Below are 18889 nucleotides of genomic sequence, written 5' to 3'. Positions count from 1 at the left end.
GAAAGAAAGAGCAAGCGAGCATATGAAAGGATGGACCATCTAGAAACTGCCATATCTAGGGATCCATCCCATAATCAGATTCCAAACGCTGAAGCCATTGCATACACTAGCAAGATTTTGCTGAAAGGACCCAGATAGAGCTGTCTCTTGTGAGGCTATGCCAGGCCTGGCAAACGCAGAAGTGGATGCTCACAGTCAGCTATTGGATGGAACACAGGGCCCCCAATGGAGGAGCTAGAGAAAGTACCCAAGGAGCTAAAGGGATCTGCAACCCTATAGGTGGAACAACAATATGAACTAACCAGTACACCCCGGAGCTCGTGTCTCTAGCTGCATATATATCAGAAGATGGCCTAGCGGGCCATCAGTGGAAAGAGAGGCCCATTGGTCGTGCAAACTTTATATGCCTCAGTACAGGGGAACGCCAGGGCCAAGAGGTGGGAATGGGAGGGTGGGGGAGTGGGTGGGGGAGCATGTGGGGGGACTTTTGGGATAGCATTGGAAATGTAAATGAAATAAATACTTAATTTAAAAAAGAAAAGAAAAGAAAAGAAAAGAAAAGAAAAGAAAAGAAAAGAAAAGAAAAGAAAAGAAAAAGCAAGCAAAATATACCAAAAGACAAAAACACATGACAGGCAAAAGAATAATAATGAAATCTGAAGCAGAGATGAGTTTAAGACCTGAAAATAGACTATCGTGGCTAAATTTCAGAAAGTAAATTACTGTGGCTAAGTTCCACAAACAAGACTCAAGTGTGATACATGATTTGATCCATCAGTCATTAAAACTTCTCTAAAGGAGATTTTCTTTAATACTTTTTGTAATGGCTAGTTTTGTGTCAACTTGACACAGCTGGAGTTATCACAGAGAAAGGAGATTCAGTTGAGGAAATGCCTCCATGAGATACAACTGTAAGGCATTTTCTCAATTAGTGATCAAGGGGGAAAGGCCCCTTGTGGGTGGGACCATCTCTGGGCTGGTAATCTTGGTTCTATAAGAGAGCAGGCTGAGCAAGCCAGGGGAAGCAAGCCAGTAAAGAACATCCCTCCATGGCCTCTGCATCAGCTCCTGCTTCCTGACCTGCTTGAGTTCCAGTTCTGACTTCCCTTGGTGATGAACAGCAGTATGGAAGTGTAAGCCGAATAAACCCTTTCCTCCCCAACTTACTTCTTGGTCATGATGTTTGTGCAGGAATAGAAACCCTAAGACACTTTTTTTAACACTCTATTTTTTAAATACTCTATTCTAAATAACAGAACTGAAAGCTGTCTATCCAATACTCGTTCCCCTTTCCAAATTTTACTAATTGAATTCTAACTCTTTTCATAGCATCTAGCTAAAAATATTCACCCCTCCCTAACTAGAAAAAGCAGACACTTGGGGTGGGGGTGGGGGGACACTTCTAAGAGCTATACAAAAAGAGGGCCTGGTGATTTAGCACAGTATGTAAAGCACTTACCACACAATTATGTAGACCAGAGATCAATCCTTAGAAACCCAGATGAATCAGAGAGGCAGAGCATATATGTAATCCCAGATCCCAGCACATCTACAGCAAGATGGAAGGTAGAAAGGAGGATTCTTTTTAAAAGTTCATCTTGCCAGCTAGGGGTGCAATTTGGTGGGGGGTTGGGGGGAGGAAATGGAGAGGGGCAGGAGCACAAAAACCATACAACTTTTTTTCCATTATAATATCATTAAGGCCTCTATTCTTAGAAGTGACTGCCTGGAAGCTGTCTCTTGGACAGCAGCAGCTGGGAACTTCATTTGCCTCCATTCTGGGACTGATAAGACTAATCGAGTATACCTAGATTTTATACTAATAAAAATATAGTTCATACTGAAAAATCACTTTTTGTCTTGAAGCCTGGAATTTTAGTACTTGCAAAAGAAAGATTGCTTATATGAAAACCTCCCAGTAAAAACCTTAGGTATTGAGAAACCACCCCAAGCAGAAACAATGCACAATTTGCTGCATTTTGGTGGCTGAAAAGGAAGATAACTGAAATACACTCCCTGGCAGAAGGCAGCGATCAGAGTGCACATGTCTCTTTAGAGTCTGCTTGTGTTTTTCCCCTCGTGATCTATGATGAAGTCTTAATCTAATGCTGTAGAAACTCTGATCAAGGGTTACTGTTAATCTTAGCTTATGAGTCCTTTTAATTTCAAGTATAGGGATGACACTCTTAAGGAGTGGAGATACAAGAAGGTCTATAGCAATTCCATTTTAACAATCTGCCACATGTAAAATAGTTTCCATAGTACACTGCCAACGAATTATTACCCACAACTTAATGTTGAACTGGTAAATTTGCTCACTTACTCACACATACTACAAATGTACCACAGATAGAGGAGGTAGAAAATAGATGGACTCAAAATTACAAGACTTAGTTAACTACTACACTCTAAACAGACACCCTCCTCCTCCTCCTCCTCCTCCTCCTCCTCCTCCTCCTCCTCCTCCTCCTCCTCGTCGTCATCTAAGGTAAGTACCAGCTCATTATCTTTTTCTTCTCCTCCTCCTTCAGTAAGTGCCAGTTGGTGAGGAAGAAATATTAGCAACTAAGGAGCAAGTAAGGCACAGTACCTATACTAGGAATGGATTTTCAATTTAAAGAAGGCTCCTTTAAGAAACTAATATTTGAATTAGGCTCTAAAAATGAATTGATAAATTTTAAAAGAGGAATTGAATACAGAAATAGAAGAAGAAAGAACAAAGATATGGCAAAGAACCTCACAGGTTGAAAGGACTGATTGGTTTTGCCTAATGTTAATTTGCCCAAACTTAATTTGCCTATTTTTATTTTGCCTAAAGTTAACAGTGGCAGTTTCATTTACATCTAAATGTTTCAGTGATCACTTGCTACGTGGCACATACAAGAGGAAAAGAAATAGAAGGAGATTTTATATGGAGTTTCTCTAGAGTAATAGTAAGAAAGCTGAAGAAAAATGAGTATGTTGTAAATGAATGTATGAATACCTTATGATTGATTTAACATAAGCATAGGTCTTTTACCGAAGGCCAGAAATATCAGATACCATTATTAACCCATATATTTTGGATAAGGCACCTTTGAAAAAATAGTGATTCAAAGAATAAAAGCAGGGGCTGGGGAGATGGCCCCGTGGCTAAGCGTATGTACTGCATTTGTAGATAAACTTAGCGCTCATGCTCACACCCACATCAGGCAATTCACAGCTGCCTAAAGCTCCCAATTCCAGGTAATTCAATGCCTATGCTCTCCAAGAGCACCTGATGTGGACACACACAAACACACACACACACACCTTCTCACCTCAAATATATATTACTTTTTTTTAAAATGTAAATAAATTAAAAGTAAAAGTTACTTGAAGCCCAGGAGTTGCTGAGCTTCCAATTAAGTCAATTTTATAAATTACATGGCAAACAGGAATTTTTCATAAAAATGTTGACAAAAACTAATGTTTTTTAAGAGTATCAAATAATAGGGCAAGGGTATAAACTGTATATCATCAACAAAACTTTCCTGGTAAAAGAACAAATATTTTCATATTTGTGGGTCACATTATCTACTACAGCTATTCAAGCACTGTGAGATAAAACTGGCTACAAAATAATATGTAAAGGAATAAGCACAATTATATCCCAATAAGATTTGGCTCAAGTCTGGGTGTGTTGGAACATGTCCCCATATAATCTCTGTATTTGGCAAACAAAAGCAGAGGACTGGAAGTTACAGGGCAGCCTGTCTCACCTAGTGAGACCCTATACATATATGCACAAATACCAGTACTAACCCAAACTTGCCAAACCTCAATACGAAAATATATAGAAGGCAACAGATTACATAGTTGGTCTGATTTCTGATTTTTTTTCCTGGAGAAGATGTTATGGTTTCAATTGAAATCCACTCAGTGGGTTCACTGTCTTGCAATTGTTCACTGCAATGACCTCCTGGTCTGGTTCATGGCCTCTGGCTTTTATGATACCATCAATATTGGTACCTTATGACCTACAGACATTCACTAATGGGATAGATGTTAGGATGGGCCCATTCAAAGACTTGGATCTGAGCCTGAGAAGTATCCGAGGTGGTCAGCATATAGGTTCTCCCATACTCAACCCCTCGGTACTTATACAAAACCATGACATCCAAAGCTAGCTAGCTCTACTGTGCTGTCTAGGCAAGGTGTAGGGCCTGCTCTCCCAGGTGGTGCAGCTGGTGAGGGGCAGGGCCAACTCTCCTACTCTCATGACCCTTGGGCCAGGTCTTCTGTCTGCCTCAGGTGGCAGGGAGAGGTGAGGAGGTAGGAGAGTATCTCTCCCTTTTGTATACCACCACAAGGGAGACTAATGGTAGGACCAGGTCTCCCACATTCATATTCTTGGGGTGGGGTAGGGAGGAGGCAGTGCAACTGCAAATCATGAAATATGGAACATTGCAGTTGCCTATGGGACAGGATCAGGCATCCTGCTCTCATGCCCCCAGGGCCAGCTCTCACATGATACTCAGGTAAAGAGCAAGGGGAGTACTGCACAGCCATCAGATATTAATATGTTCCTAGGTGGCAGCCCTGACCAGAGATATATACCTGGCCTTTGGTGGTAACAGACACCTGCTGCTAACAAGGCCATGGACCCAGATATGGGTCCCGGGGGCAGCACAGGCCAGGACCTCACTATGGTTCCAGGTGGGATTACTGGCAACTCACTTCAGGCTGTCCCTTGTTACCTTCAAGTCTCCAGTTCTGCCTCTCTTCATTGTGCACACACTCTTCTGTTTCTCTTTCTCATCCATTTCTCTATCACTTACTTGCTCCTCATAGAGGTACCCAGGGTCTCTAAGTGCCTGGAGTCATCTCAGGAGTGACCTCAGGAGTTCTATTCCCAGCTTGTGCATTATGGCACCAGGCAAGGGTCATCTCAGGCATGGTCTGCCCCTACTCATGCCTTCAACGTGCCCCACTGGTAGGTGTCTCAGGCTAACTCCCTGTCTAGACCCCATGGTGCCAGTCTTGTCATCTCCAGTTCGCTTCTCACCCAGCCCATCCAAGTGGACCCATGCAAGGGTACTCTATCTCAGGCTCACTTCCACCAATGGCCCTCAGTTCCAAGTGGGGTTCTTCTAGTCTCCAGCTTGCTCTGAGCTTGTGCTGCACCAGACTGTTGGACTGATCAGGCTTTCTGTTTTCAGGTTAGAACACTGAGCATAGACACACCCTCTTTCTCTCTGCCACCTACTGACGAACTTGTGACACAGCAGCCATACCTGCTGTGTTTCTAGGGGTAGGCCATGTGATTCTTTATGTACCAAAAGTAGTTCCTTTAAGTCCCTATGAAAGTAGTATCAAGGAGCTAAAGGGATCTGCAACCCTATAGGTGGAGCAACAATATGAACTAACCAGTATCCCCGGAGCTCGTGTCTCTAGCTGCATATGTAGCAGAAGATGGCCTAGTCAGCCATCAGTGGAAAGAGAGGCCCATTGGTCTTGCAAACTTTATATGCCTCAGTACAGGGGAACGCCGGGGCCAAGAAATGGGAGTGGGTGGGTAGGGGAGTGGGGGCAGGGAGGGTATGGGGGACTTTTGGGATAGCATTGGAAATGTAAATGAAGAAAATACCTAATTAAAAAAAGAAAGAAAGAAAGTAGTATCAAGATCAAGAAAGAAAAAGAATGACATCTTAACTGAAGTGGTGACAGCATGGATAGAGGAGACTTTGGAGCAGCAGAGCAGCTGAGGGTGCAGCTCAGAAGAGGAATACTTGTGATCAGTCTCCAGCACCACAAAAAACGCTGCATCATTTCAATAAAGCCAATGTAACTAGTGAGGCTGACTAGTCAGCCCAGACTTGAATTCAGTTTTTGTTTTCAAGAGGAAAGAAAGAAAAACACTAGGTAAATTCTGAGAATGCCAATGACATCAGCTTTGTTACACCACTTCTCTGAGATTCTTCCTCTCCTCCTTACCAACTGTGTCTCTTTTCCTCTAATTTCCCATCGTCCTGATTATAATGTAGCATAACTGAAGGATGGAGTAGACTCACACCTCACAGCGTCACCCTCACTCCCATGGACATGACTTAGAAAGTGTGTCATTCCTGGCATGCTTAAGCAATAGTCTCTTCCATCTCATTGCTCCCATCTAGGTCTTTTAATGAGTAAATATAGAATTAGAAAGAAGGGGGATATGAAATAGTTACAGATCAATTACTCAAAAACTGGACGACTGTTTCACAGGGGAAAAGATGAAATGTTAAGTCTACTGAGAGGAAAAAATGAGTGGACTCAGGGAGACTGCATGACACCATCTCCATCAGCAGGGATACAGGACACTTAGCAACCATATCTCATTTTGTTTGTATTCTTCAACACAAACCAGGGGTAATGTATTTAAAGAACCTTCAGGAAGCAGAAGTGAAATGCACAAGCACAAAAAACTCAGAAGAAAAGAAGATTCCTTCAGTCTCACAAGGATCTCTGAAAGAAGAACAAAGCTGGCAACTCGCTTAATGGTGAAAAGCCAAGTGATTCCCTCTGGGCACAGATGAACAAGTGATCCTCTCTTGCCACTTCTATTCAAAACTGTGAAAGGTCCTATCTAAGCAAAACACAGACATAAAATGCACTTGAACATTAACTTTAGAATAACTTGTTATCTTCCTATATAACACTTTCCCAACACTTCTGTTGGAATGATTAAAAACTTACTGATAGAAACAGAACATAGTAAACACTGAGAATTTTAAAAAATAGTGACTACATTTTTTTTTTTTTTTTTGGTGCTTGCATGTATTATCTGCATGAGGATATTGGATCCCCTGAAACTGGAGAATCAGACAGCTATAAGCTGTCGTGTGTGTGCTAAGAATTGAACCCAGGCCCTCTGGAAGAACAGTCAGTGCTCTTAATTGCTGAGCCATCTCACCTGCCCTGATTATATAACCTTAATTATATAATCAGAGAAGCAAAAACAGTAACAAATTATTTAATATGTGATATATTACAGACCAAAGCACTGAATTTCATTTTTCAGTGCTTTAGTTCTCAGATAATGGTGAGCTAAGTTGCCATTGATGGTTAGTTGCTGACACTATGTCAGTGATACGGTAAATTGACAAAAAGAGACTCAAATTTCACGCTATCTGAACACATACAAAAACATCTCAGTATGATCTTTAGGCCCAGAGTACCCTGTGTATGTGAAAATGAATAACAATAACTTAAATCCTCTCTGTGGCAATGGCAGCCAGCTTCTGCTCTCTGGGACGAAATCATGAATCTAAAAGCTGGCAATGACGTACACAGTGCTGCAACAGGTTCTACAGAAAAAAACTGCTTCCACTTTGATGCCTGCAAAGAAAGCAGGTCACACATAGTGCTCCAGACCATAATCCAACTTGTCAGTATTAAATAAGAAAGCCCACTAGAAATAATGAACATCAAAGACCCAGCATATACTGACATAGAAGGACATTTGTACTCTGGGAAGATGACCAAGTCCTTTTCCCCATCTCAGTTCCACTCAAGTTCATTCTGACCATGTGGAAGACTAGTGTATGACATGCAAGCAGTGGGCAAGAATCCAGGCAGAGGTATGTATGAGTTTTTTTTTTTTTTAAAAAAGGAAAGCAAACCCCTTCAAGATTACATTCAGATGTGAGCAGAATGGCTTCCAGAAGCCTTTTCATCTTGTCTTCTGGTGGATGCTAAATAAAAAGTAAGATTCCTTGGGCCTATCCCTCCAAGCATGTCTTCACTACAGGAAGATTCTTACACTGAGTAACTCTTGTCCTTATAAAATAAGAGACTAATACACAGAAGAGGGGTGATGGGGAATAAGGGGGAAGAGGAAAAGGTAGGGAAGGAGGAGAAAAGGAGAACAGGGAAAGGAAAAGGAGAGGGAAGAGGAAGTAAAGAAGGAGGAGGGGAAGAAAGAGGGGAGAAAGGAAAAGGAAGAATAGAGAGAGAATATAAAGAGGAAGAAGGCCAGGCAGAAGAGGGAAAGGAAAAGCAGGAGGAAGAGGAGTAGAGAGAACGAGATTTTCAAATCAGTACAGAGACAGAACTAGAGAAGGAGCTGAAAACCAAGGAAAAGCAAAGCTTGATAGGCACCAAGGATAAGACAAGGGTTCTCCTTGGTGAAATTAAGTTACCAATGCCTTGACCTCAAGCATTTGACCTTCAAGATGATGAGATGAGAAACTGCTGCTGTTTGAAGCTGTCTAGTTTGTAATGTGTTATCAGACGCTCTATGATAGCCTTAAGGTGCAAAATGGTATGAACAGCCTCTTTCCAGTGTGTATCTTTAGTCTCATCTGATCCTGTAATAGCTGAAATAATACATACTATAATCAGGTCTCTTTATGGTTATCTAACTGTCCCTAGAACTTAGAATATGACATAGTACATATTTTTCAAGTTTATTAGGTGACTAGAACTGATAAGTACAGTTGAACTTAATAAGCAAATAGTTAATAAAGACAGGTTTAGTCTCGTAGGCCAAAAAAAAAAAGGGTTTTCATAACAAATTTAACATATTCCTAAGTAATCACATCATTACCAACATCCAGATATACTCTTGATATTTATAAAAGATTTTCTATAAGGCTAACAAACCATTCTAAAGAAACTGCATACTTTTCAAAATTCTAGTGAAATACTTAAGGAACTGAGTTTTTCTCAAGTCTTCAAAGAAAACTAAGATTTTTATATAGGATATATTTTCTAGAATTTAAATTTTTTCTAGCATTCAGCGAGTCCTTTTATTTTTTTTTATTTTTATTTTATTTTTTTTCCGAGACAGGGTTTCTCTGTGTAGCCCTGGCTGTCCTGGAACTCCCTCTGTGGACCAGTCTGGCCTTGAACTCAGAAATCCGCCTGCCTCTGCCTCCCAAGTGCTGGGATTAAAGGCGTGTGCCACCACCGCCCAGCATGATGAACAGTGTGTGCACACACACACAAACAAACACACACACAAAACCATTCTTGGGCTAAGAGATATCTGAAAAAACACTTTAGAAACATATCAAATGTCTAAAAGAGAATACAGTAGGAAAGTTACAACCTAACTTATTAACACCCACAACTAGTTCTTGAGTTCTACAAGTTATTTGTGATGAATACAAGTACAATATATGTATATATGAATAAAAGTTTGAAAAATAAATTCTCAATGCCAAGACAAATAGGAGCATTTATATTACGAATGTGTGTATACATATATACTAAATTATGTGAATAAATGTATGTATGTATGTATTTATGTATGTATGTATATATGTATGTATGTATGCATGGTCTTCAGGGTCTCAGGTATTTAAACACTGGGTCTCCAGTTGATGGCACAGTTTGGAAGGGGCTGGGGTGCAACCTTGATGAAGGAAGTATGTCGCTGAAGGGGAACTTTGAGAATAAAAGTTCTACTACTTCAAGTTTATTCTCTTCTGCTTCATATTTGGAGTTCAAAGTATAAACTCTTTCATCTGGCCACCACACCTAGCACTTCACAAGTATCTTCACCACGATGGACTCTCATATGCGTTCTGTAAGCTGCCTTAGCTATGGTGTTTTATCACAGCAACAGCAAAGGAGTTAGTAAAAGACACACAGACACTTTAACATTCAGAAAACTTGATACTGAGGAGACCACTCTATGACAAAGAGTTCTTGCTCTGAAAGTGAGAGAACTTGAGTTTGAATCCCCAGTATAAACAATACACAAACACAAAGCCAGTCATGGCTGTTCATGCTTCTAACTAACTCTACAACTAGAGTGTGGAGAAAATCAGGTTCTGAGACACACTGGACAGCCAGCTTGGTCAAAACTTCAAGCTTATGGTTCACTGAGACACCTTGTTTCAAGTCAATAAGGGGAAGAATAATAGAGAAAGACACTTTAAAGTTCTTTATGGGCTCCCGTGTGCTCATGTGCATACAATGCATACATGTAGACTATCTATACAATAAATAAATAAATAAATAAATAAATAAATAAATAAATAAATAAATAAATAAATAATAAATCGTGCGAAATTTGCAAGCGGTAATCTTTGTGCTTATATTTAAATATCGAGAAGTTTTATTGGAGTGTGATAACTAGTACCTGTACCACTCACTCCAGAGGTGAGAAAGGGACCCGTTACAGGTAGGGACCTGCCCAGGGGATATTATAAAAGACCCAGTCAAAAAGACCACAAAGATGAAGAAGGAGCAAGAAAGAAGTACTCATCTTTTCACTAGAACATAAATACAACTTAATTCATTGTTATTATTATTATTACATAAACAAATATCCATAGCCAATATCACTATACAACGAGATATTTTTTAAATAACTCAAAAATATGTACCTTAGAACATTTAAGCTGTGTTTTCAGATTTGGGGGCAGAGAAAGAAGTTTAAAAAGAGAGAAATGGGGGAAAACAAGGAAACCTCACTATCCCGCACTCATTTTCTAAGTGGTTAAAGAGTATTCAATAACTCCAAAGTCCTTTTTATACGCACACCTGGGAAGAATACCAAATCTGTAAATTTGCTCAGCGTTACACTGATGTGGTTTTAAACCAGATGTCTAAATGTTACAGTATGTATATTTTCCTCCTCTCTTCTAAGACAGAAGTAAGTAGGAGGAATATTTGACTTCACTCCACAAGAGACCTGTTTAATAGTCTGGCGGTTGTGTAAGTAAAGGTAGCCTGGCTAAGTCAATGTTGACGACATACAGAATGACATGATCCTAATGAGCTGGAAAATATTGGCTCTCGAGAGAATAGACCAGATGCTACTGAGCTGAGAAAGCTACTGTATTATTGAATTTCATTTTTATGAGGCAAAATTTATTATTCAACCATTACAGTATCCCATATGAAGCCTTGCATAAAATACTTTTACAGTTACTTTCTGGAAAGTAGATTTGTGTCCTAACATTAAGACATCACTTAAGGGGGAATTTGTGTATTCATTTGATGATTATTATACAACTTTATAAATCTGTCAATTATTTCCCTGCAAATATCAGACCAAAGGAACTAAAAAGTAAACAAAATAATTAACAATCTAAATAGAAAGAAATTAAAAGTTTTCCAAATCAAACCAAATTTAAATACAACTTTGTATTTTATCTTCTGGAAAAAAATCACAAGAGTTAATAGTTCTGTTTTGGTGACTGTCAAAAATATTAACAACAGGGGCTAGAGAAATGGCTCAGTGGTTAACAGCACTGACTGCTTGCTCTTCTAGAGGCTTTGAGTTGAATTCCCACAACCACATGTTTGCTCACAACCATCTGTAATGGAAATCCAATGCCCTCTTTTGGTGTGTCTGAAGACAGCTACAGTGTACTCATATAAATAAAATAAAGAAATCTTTTAAAAAATATATTAACAACAAACCTACATAAAATAATGATCCCAGTTAATAATACAAATTAAGCACAAACTTTCTAACTCTCATATAGTATCCATAATTTACATTTCAAATGAGCCTTAAGAATTAATTAGACTTTCATTGGATAATTTCTAATGTGTTAGTAGATATTAATCTTTACCTATTAATTCAGGTCTCATACAACAGGAAAGTAATTTAATAATAGAAAGATCCAAAGATCTTACTTCAAAAAACAGATTTAGTCAATAGCTATGATGTAATAATTTGGGAGGAGGGAAGAGTACTAAATCACTTTGAGTATAAATTTTCCCATCTGTAGGTCTATAACCTGGCAATGATATTACTGGTAAGAAGCCAACTGAATTAATGTAAAAGAAATGTCATCCTAAAATAGATGAGCCAAATCAGACTATTGGTGTAAAGTTTATGGTATGCACTCCTAACAAGATGCAGCTCACAAAAGGAAAATGCTCACACATAGATATAAAGTATGTAAACAAAGGAAAGGACAGAGTTTCTTATTGATATCATCCTACTGCACTGCCATGCCCATGTTTATGTGTGTTGTAGCACCCTACTTTGGACTGGGCAGAACTAAGAAAATGTGAAGTGGAAACTTAAGGGTTCTTTGGAAAGTCAATGGATGATGTTTGGCTGGGTCAAACAAGTGAAAGAACATGTAGCTGAAGCAGACACAGGTGAAAGACTAAGGCAGACTTGGGAAGGAACATTTAGCTGAAGCAGACACAGGAGAAAAGATGTTCTGCTAAAGCAAGTATGTTAGCAAAGGTTTCTCTGCTAACAACAGATATGTATTGGGCCGCTCTACACTGCATAGTTGAACTGCATTTGTCCAGACTCCATAAAGAGAACCACACCAAAAACCTTCTGGTGGTATGTTGCAGTTTCTTGCTACTTCGTCATGCTCGGGCTGATTGGCAGTGATGTCAGCTGGGAAACTCATGTTGAGACAAGACTCATGGAGGACATGTGATGTTTAGAGCATATAAATAGGACTCAAGGGACAGACAGTAATGGAGACTGAGTTTGGGCTGCTTATAGAGCTAGCTGTGCAATCCTTGTGGGTCTCGACTCTTCCCCGAGAGAGGCAAAGCCCAACTTCTGGTGTTCCTCTTGGTCCCTCCTGCTGACTCAAGCCAAGGCTGAGGGCTGGCTGTCTTTGCTAGGTTGTGCCACTGTTGCTGATTTATGTTTGCTATCCCGATTTGGATTGCTGGTGTATCTATGAAGTGTTTGTTAATGGATCAAGCTGCCGCTGCTAACCTATGAATTGAAATGCCAATTTCCAGACAACACAGATGGTAGTTGCTCCAAAGAACCTTTCTAAACAGGCTCCCTTCTCGCGTATCCTTTCTTCCCACTACCTCTGGTGGGTGGTGGGCTAAAAGGGAGGTAAATGCATTTAAGAACCATCAAGTTACAAATAGGTGTTCCATCCCAGGTTTCTAAGAACTATGTTTGGCAGCTTGAAATCAAGCACATTAAAGAGACCCAATGAAGACTTTTTTTCTCTAAGTTCAAAAAAAACATAACCAACCTCTTGAATTGTATTCTTACCAGCAACATCACTGTCTTCTATGGTAATCATTTTCTTGTAGTACTCTTTCAATTTAACTTTACCTTATCATCCATCTGCTCAACAAAACAACTGAACAGGTAGACTCCAAGTAGAACAGAAACATAGCCTACTTTCCCTCTGAAGCCCTGCAATCTTAAGGATCAGGGTTTGGTTTGGTTGGTTGGTTGGTTGGTTGGTTGGTTAGTGGGTTTGGTTTTTGTTTAAGAATGAAAACAGGATTTAAAAGATCAATTATCACACTCCAGTTAAGTCATCTCTCCTAAGTGTTAATACTTAAAAACAAAAAATATCCATATCACAAGATTGCTAGCTAGTTTTCATGTCAACTTGTACCAAGCTAGAGTCATGTGGGTGGAGGGAACCTCAAGTGAGTGAGAAAATGACTCCATCAGATCTTGCCTCCAGGTTTCTTCCTTGACTTCCTTAGACAATGGACTACAAAACTGTGTGATGAAGCAAATCTTTTTGTGCCTAAGTTGATTGTGCCACGGTGTTAATCACAGCAATAGGAACCTTAACTAAGATTCTGACCAAGGTAGTCACAAACAAAAATTAAAATAAACCTGTATCTTAAAACACTTTTGCTTCTAGCTGTCCACAGTTCAGATGGAATCATCCACATAGCTTCAATAACCCCATATTCACATACACTCTCATAAGGACCCATAAACAAATCCATTCAAAAGTAGATAGAAGGTCATGCTAAAGTACAACCCACCAAAATAATCTCTTGTTACTGTGATACATTATTAACATAACTTAGATTATCAGAGTAAAACTTATTTTCTTCCTAGAGATGTTTGAATTTTTGATGTTTGAAATAAAATAGAGCTCCACATGTATGGTGACAATACTACCAACAGTTAGGATGAACAGACGACGACACACGCTGCTGCACACTCTGAGACCACATGAAAAGCAAAAATCCAGTGTTACATTACAGAGTCAAGACCTAAGACCTGTAGGTTCTAAGATGAAAAAAAAAATGATTTAAATAAACGGGTATGCTTTTTAAGTGCCAAAAAAAGTGTGTGTGTGTGTGTGTGTGTGTGTGTGTGTGTGTGTGTGTGTATAGTAAAGCTGTGAAATAATTCTATACCAGCAGAGAAATAACTCTATACCAACATGAGAATTTTTTCAGTTGATTTATCTAATTTTCCACTATATAAAAAATATAAACAATGTATATAAAACTTAACTATTGAATATCTATTTCCTTTTAATAATATAATGATTTGTATCATCTCACAACTTAGTACTGGTCTCTCTTCATTAATTCTCTGAAATTCTCATAATCATAGAATCATATTTTTAGATATCAATTTGAAAAAAAGAACAGCTTTTGTTGAAAATGCTTAATTATGGGAATAGTTTATATGTATATATGCATATATTTTTAATAGTGATTGTGAACACTGTCCATTTTCCAAAGGGGCATAAAAATCAACACTACACTTTCTAAGTGAGAAATTATAGAATTCCAAAAGAAGTGTATCGGTTACTATAAAAAATGCTTTCATTTTTTTTCCTTTGAAGGTACAAAATTTTCGTCTGGACATGATTGACATCCTCTTAGTTTCTAAAACTGGAATACTAAACAAGCAACTGTATAAAATTATAATTATATTCCTACCTAAAAGCAGAGCATTAATTTTATTTAGCAATAATGTGTACCTTTTACAATTAAAAAGAGCAAACCTAACATTTTGCTTAATATATTACAAATGTTTTATTGAATGTATCTACCTTTTTCAAACTCTTAGTTGTAGTCAGTAAAGTTGACATTAAAATCCTACTAATAAATTACAACTTATAGTTCATGAATTAGTAAAACTGTAACTTGACAATAAATAAACTTTCCAAAAACTGTGAAACCCCAGTTTCCTCCAGCAGGATAGGACTCTCAGGTGTCCATGCACATACCAAATATGCACGAACTCTACACACAGGTACACATGTATCCAACATGCAGGTCTTACCCCACACGCACATGTCTTACTTCCCAGTAGAACTAAAAGAACTTAATTCAAACCGTTTGCCCTAACAGTTAAGGTGAGCAGTACAGGACCAGAAATGTGTCTAGGTTATTTAAAAAGTTTGGAAGAATAAAAGGTCTAAAATTAATAATGACCAAGAAGCACAAACAGTAAATAAAATAAGAATCATATCATTTCTAAATAATAAAAATGAGACCACTGTACAAGATGTACTGGAAAATATAAGAAAACATTAGAGAAAAGGTCACCATCTGTCATTGTTTAGATATGCTTAGCCCAGGGACTGGCACTATTTGGATGTGTGGCCTTGTTAGAATAGGTGTGTCACTGTGGGTGTGGGCTTTAAGACCCTCATCTCAGCTGCCTGGAAGTTAGTATTCTGCTAGCAGCCTTCAGATGAAGATGTAGAACTCTCAGCTTCTCCTGCACCATGCCTGCCTGGATGCTGCCATGTTTCTGCCTTGATGATAATGGACTGAACCTCTGAACATGTAAGCCAGCCCCAACTGAATGTTGTCCTTATAAGAGTTGCCTTGGTCATGGTGTCTGCTCATAGTAGTACAACCCTAAGATGTTATCTGAAAAGTAAAATGAACTCAAAATGTCTGAAAGCCATAAGGGAATTGTAGTCAACATTTTATAAAGAGTTTATTTACATAATTCAAAACAAAAAGATAGTATACATTTTTAAAAGTAAATGACTCAAATATTTTCAATGGAATATATATAAATAGCAAATACATGCATAAAAATATTCTCAACAGCATTATCCATGAAACAAAAGAAAATCAAACCCTCAAATTTACCACTTAACAACCACATCGATGGCTAGCAGCATAAAAGTATGGCAAAGTTGTGGAGAGACAGGCACAACATCATACACCGCGAATAAGACTGTAGAGTGGTATAGATATGGGGAAAGTTTGCAGCTCCTCGAAAGATTAAATATAGTGGGACTACATGACCTAGCAATTCTTGAAAATATTGAGCATTTGGAGAAATGATAGCATGTATTCACATAAACTATAGGACTAGTCAACAAGATTAACAATTAAATATCTACCAAATGATGAACAAAATGTGAAATACACACACACAGTGCCTTTTATTATAGAATAATAATAATTTTAATTCTATAATAATAACTTTATTATTATAGAATAATAAAAGGCTCCATGCTTGAGTGTGTTCCACAAAGTTTCATTCTGGAGGCTGGAAACAGTCTCCAGAATGGCAATGTTAAGGTGGTGAAACCACTAAGAAATGGAGATTGGCAGCTAAAGAAATAGATTAGGGTTGAGAGCACTAGCTGTTCTTGCAGAAGACCCAGGTTCAGTTTTAAGCACCCATCTGGCAGCTCAAACCTACCTCTAACTCTAGCTCCAGGGGATCAAACACCCTTTTCTAGACACCTCAGGTACAGGCACACATATAGTGTACTTAAATACATTTAGGCAAAACACTCATTCACATAAAATAAAAAGATAGGAAGGGGTGCTGCTGACTTCAGGAGGAGCTGCTTCTTACAAGAGCATTTAATATAAACTAGCCAAGTGTGCTTGCTCCCTGCTGTACTAGCCATGTTTCCTTCTATGCCTATAGCCTGTGATACCCACAGAAGGGTCCTCAAAAGAGTGAAGTAGAACGTGCATTCCACATTGAAACCTCTAGCCAAATTTGTGAACAAAATCAATCTTTTTAAACTATAATGAACCTAAATTAGGTATTTTGTTATAGCAATACAAAATGGATTCAGAAATGACACATTCTATACTACAGGTACTTTGAAAATGTTCTGCTAAAAACTTAGTCACATACAAATACATGTTTTACAGGTTCTATTTATATGAATTATGTTGGGAATTGGTTCTAATACTTTGTCTTATTTTGGCTCCCAAAAGCCACCCTTCTAGGCCTGAGGGTCCCTGCCCACAGCTGGCTTCGACTGATAATAAAGAATAGCTATACACCCAATGGCTGGGCAGGGAGATGGGTTGGGGCTTGACTGGGAAGCAGAAAGATACAACTTAAGCCCTGCTGGCATGTAAGAAGCCAGGAGTGGCCCTAGGGGCCTCTTCCCCAATTGGGTCTGGGGTAGCAGAGAAGAAATACAGATTTTAAAAGATGTTAACTCCCAATACTGGAAGGGAGTGTTTGCTAGCCTCGGGGAGATTTAGAAGTGCCTAGCCATTGAGTTAGTCAAGATATATCAAAATTAGCTAGTGTGTGTGTGTGTGTGTGTGTGTGTGTGTGTGTGTGTGTGTGTATGTGTCTCTCTCTCTTTCTCTCTCTCTCTCTCCCTCTCTCTCTCTCTCTGTATGTGTGTGTGTGTGTGTGTGTGTGTGTGTGTGTGTCTGTCTGTCTGTCTGTCTGTCTGCCTGTCTTTCATTCACAAATCCAGAAAGCTCTTGGGCAGATATAGTGCTCTAGAGAACTGCTGGGAGCCAAAGCGGTTTAATTAATTCACTGCTGCAAAATTGCTCAGAGTAGACAAACCCAAACGGTCAAGCATTAGATTAATCTCTGACTATGGCTAAAAGGGTTGGAAGGTTAGTAAATACACACACACACACACACACACACACACACACACACACACACACCCATGGTTCTTTTGGGTAATGTTTTAAAGTTTATTATGGTTGTAAATACTACATTAGGAATATATTAAAACATACTGAAAAGGTTACTTGCAAGGTAAAAAAAAAAAAATCTGTATACAGAAACAGAGCAGAAGGAATGGCAGAGAGGAAAGAAATAAAAGAAAAGCCTTTCTGACATGATGAGGAGAAAGCAAATGTAGATGGATTTATATTAAACAATGAATTTTTTTGTTGTTGTTTTTTTGTTTTTCAAGACAGGGTTTCTCTGTGTAGCCCTGGCTGTCCTGGAACTCACGCTGTAGACCAGGCTGGCCTCGAACTCAGAAATCCGCCTGCCTCTGCCTCCCGAGTGCTGGGATCAAAGGCGTGCGCCACCACTCCCGGCTCAAAACGATGAAATTTTGATAAGAACAAGTCAACAATAATTAGCTTCATATTAAGCTCAAGGCAAAGGACTTGAGTAGAAATAGTATTGGTGATCAAAAAGAAGAAAACAGAGGGGAGTATGATGGAGGGGAGTACAAACAAACAAAATAATGTACAATAAATCAGAAACAAGTTCAGAAGTGAAAGAAAACCTTATGTTTCCTTATTAACTCTCAGTGGATGATATGACCACCTCAGGAAACAGGAAAATAGGCTACAGCAGAAAGTGGTATACACCCAACTGCAGAGTAGAAAAATGTTCTTATCCACAGACTGTAACTTAAGTATAAAATCTTTTATTACTGTAGTAATTTAAAACTGTTTTAAAGCTAAAGACTCCATGTATCAACAAACTGCACGAAACAAAGTTCAACAAAGCATTGTGTATTGACAATACTCATAGATAAGAGCATAAAATGCTAAAACTTAATACCCAAAATGTATATATACTTTCAGGATCTTCAGCAAGAAAATTTGGTGTACAATTTTATAAATACTATATTAGCACTGAAATATACACAAGTGGATTGGCCTGGTAAGGGAATAACAAAAACTATCCACTTGGAAAAATTAGCTTTAAAAATATTTTTAGGTAAGTTTCCCTCCATCTATTTTAAGTGTTTTAAATTATTTATTCCATTTTCTCAAGCCCTTAAAAAAAAAAAGTAACATTTTCTAACAATACAATCTTCCCAATTCCCCAGGCTCTAAAACATTAGTTCCACTAAACTAAGATCTTAAAATATGCCAAAACACCGAATTGCTGAAATTTGTCCAAGACATTTTTTAATGCTTAAGAATGATAATTTAGGATAATTACCAGAATATTTTTTCATGTCACAGTTCATTTTATAAATTCATGAAGAGAAAGAAAAATAAATTTGCTTAG

General features: G+C 38.5%; 1 protein-coding gene and 1 non-coding gene across 2 annotated transcripts in view; both read right to left on the bottom strand.

Moving 5' to 3' along the window:
* Positions 1 to 18889, bottom strand: part of Vps13b (vacuolar protein sorting 13B) — a 560112-nt gene that overhangs the window by 438553 nt on the left and 102670 nt on the right. The gene's annotated exons all lie outside the window — the stretch shown is intronic.
* Gm24771 lies at positions 5149 to 5277 on the bottom strand. The gene has a single exon (XR_003951700.1). It is a non-coding gene; the product is annotated as a small nucleolar RNA SNORA17 (small nucleolar RNA).

This window comes from Mus musculus, chromosome 15 (assembly GCF_000001635.26).
Source record: "Mus musculus strain C57BL/6J chromosome 15, GRCm38.p6 C57BL/6J".
Taxonomy (NCBI): Eukaryota; Metazoa; Chordata; class Mammalia; order Rodentia; family Muridae; genus Mus; species Mus musculus.
The sequence above is the reverse complement of the archived record's forward strand: the minus strand, read 5'-3'. Positions and strand labels throughout refer to the sequence as shown.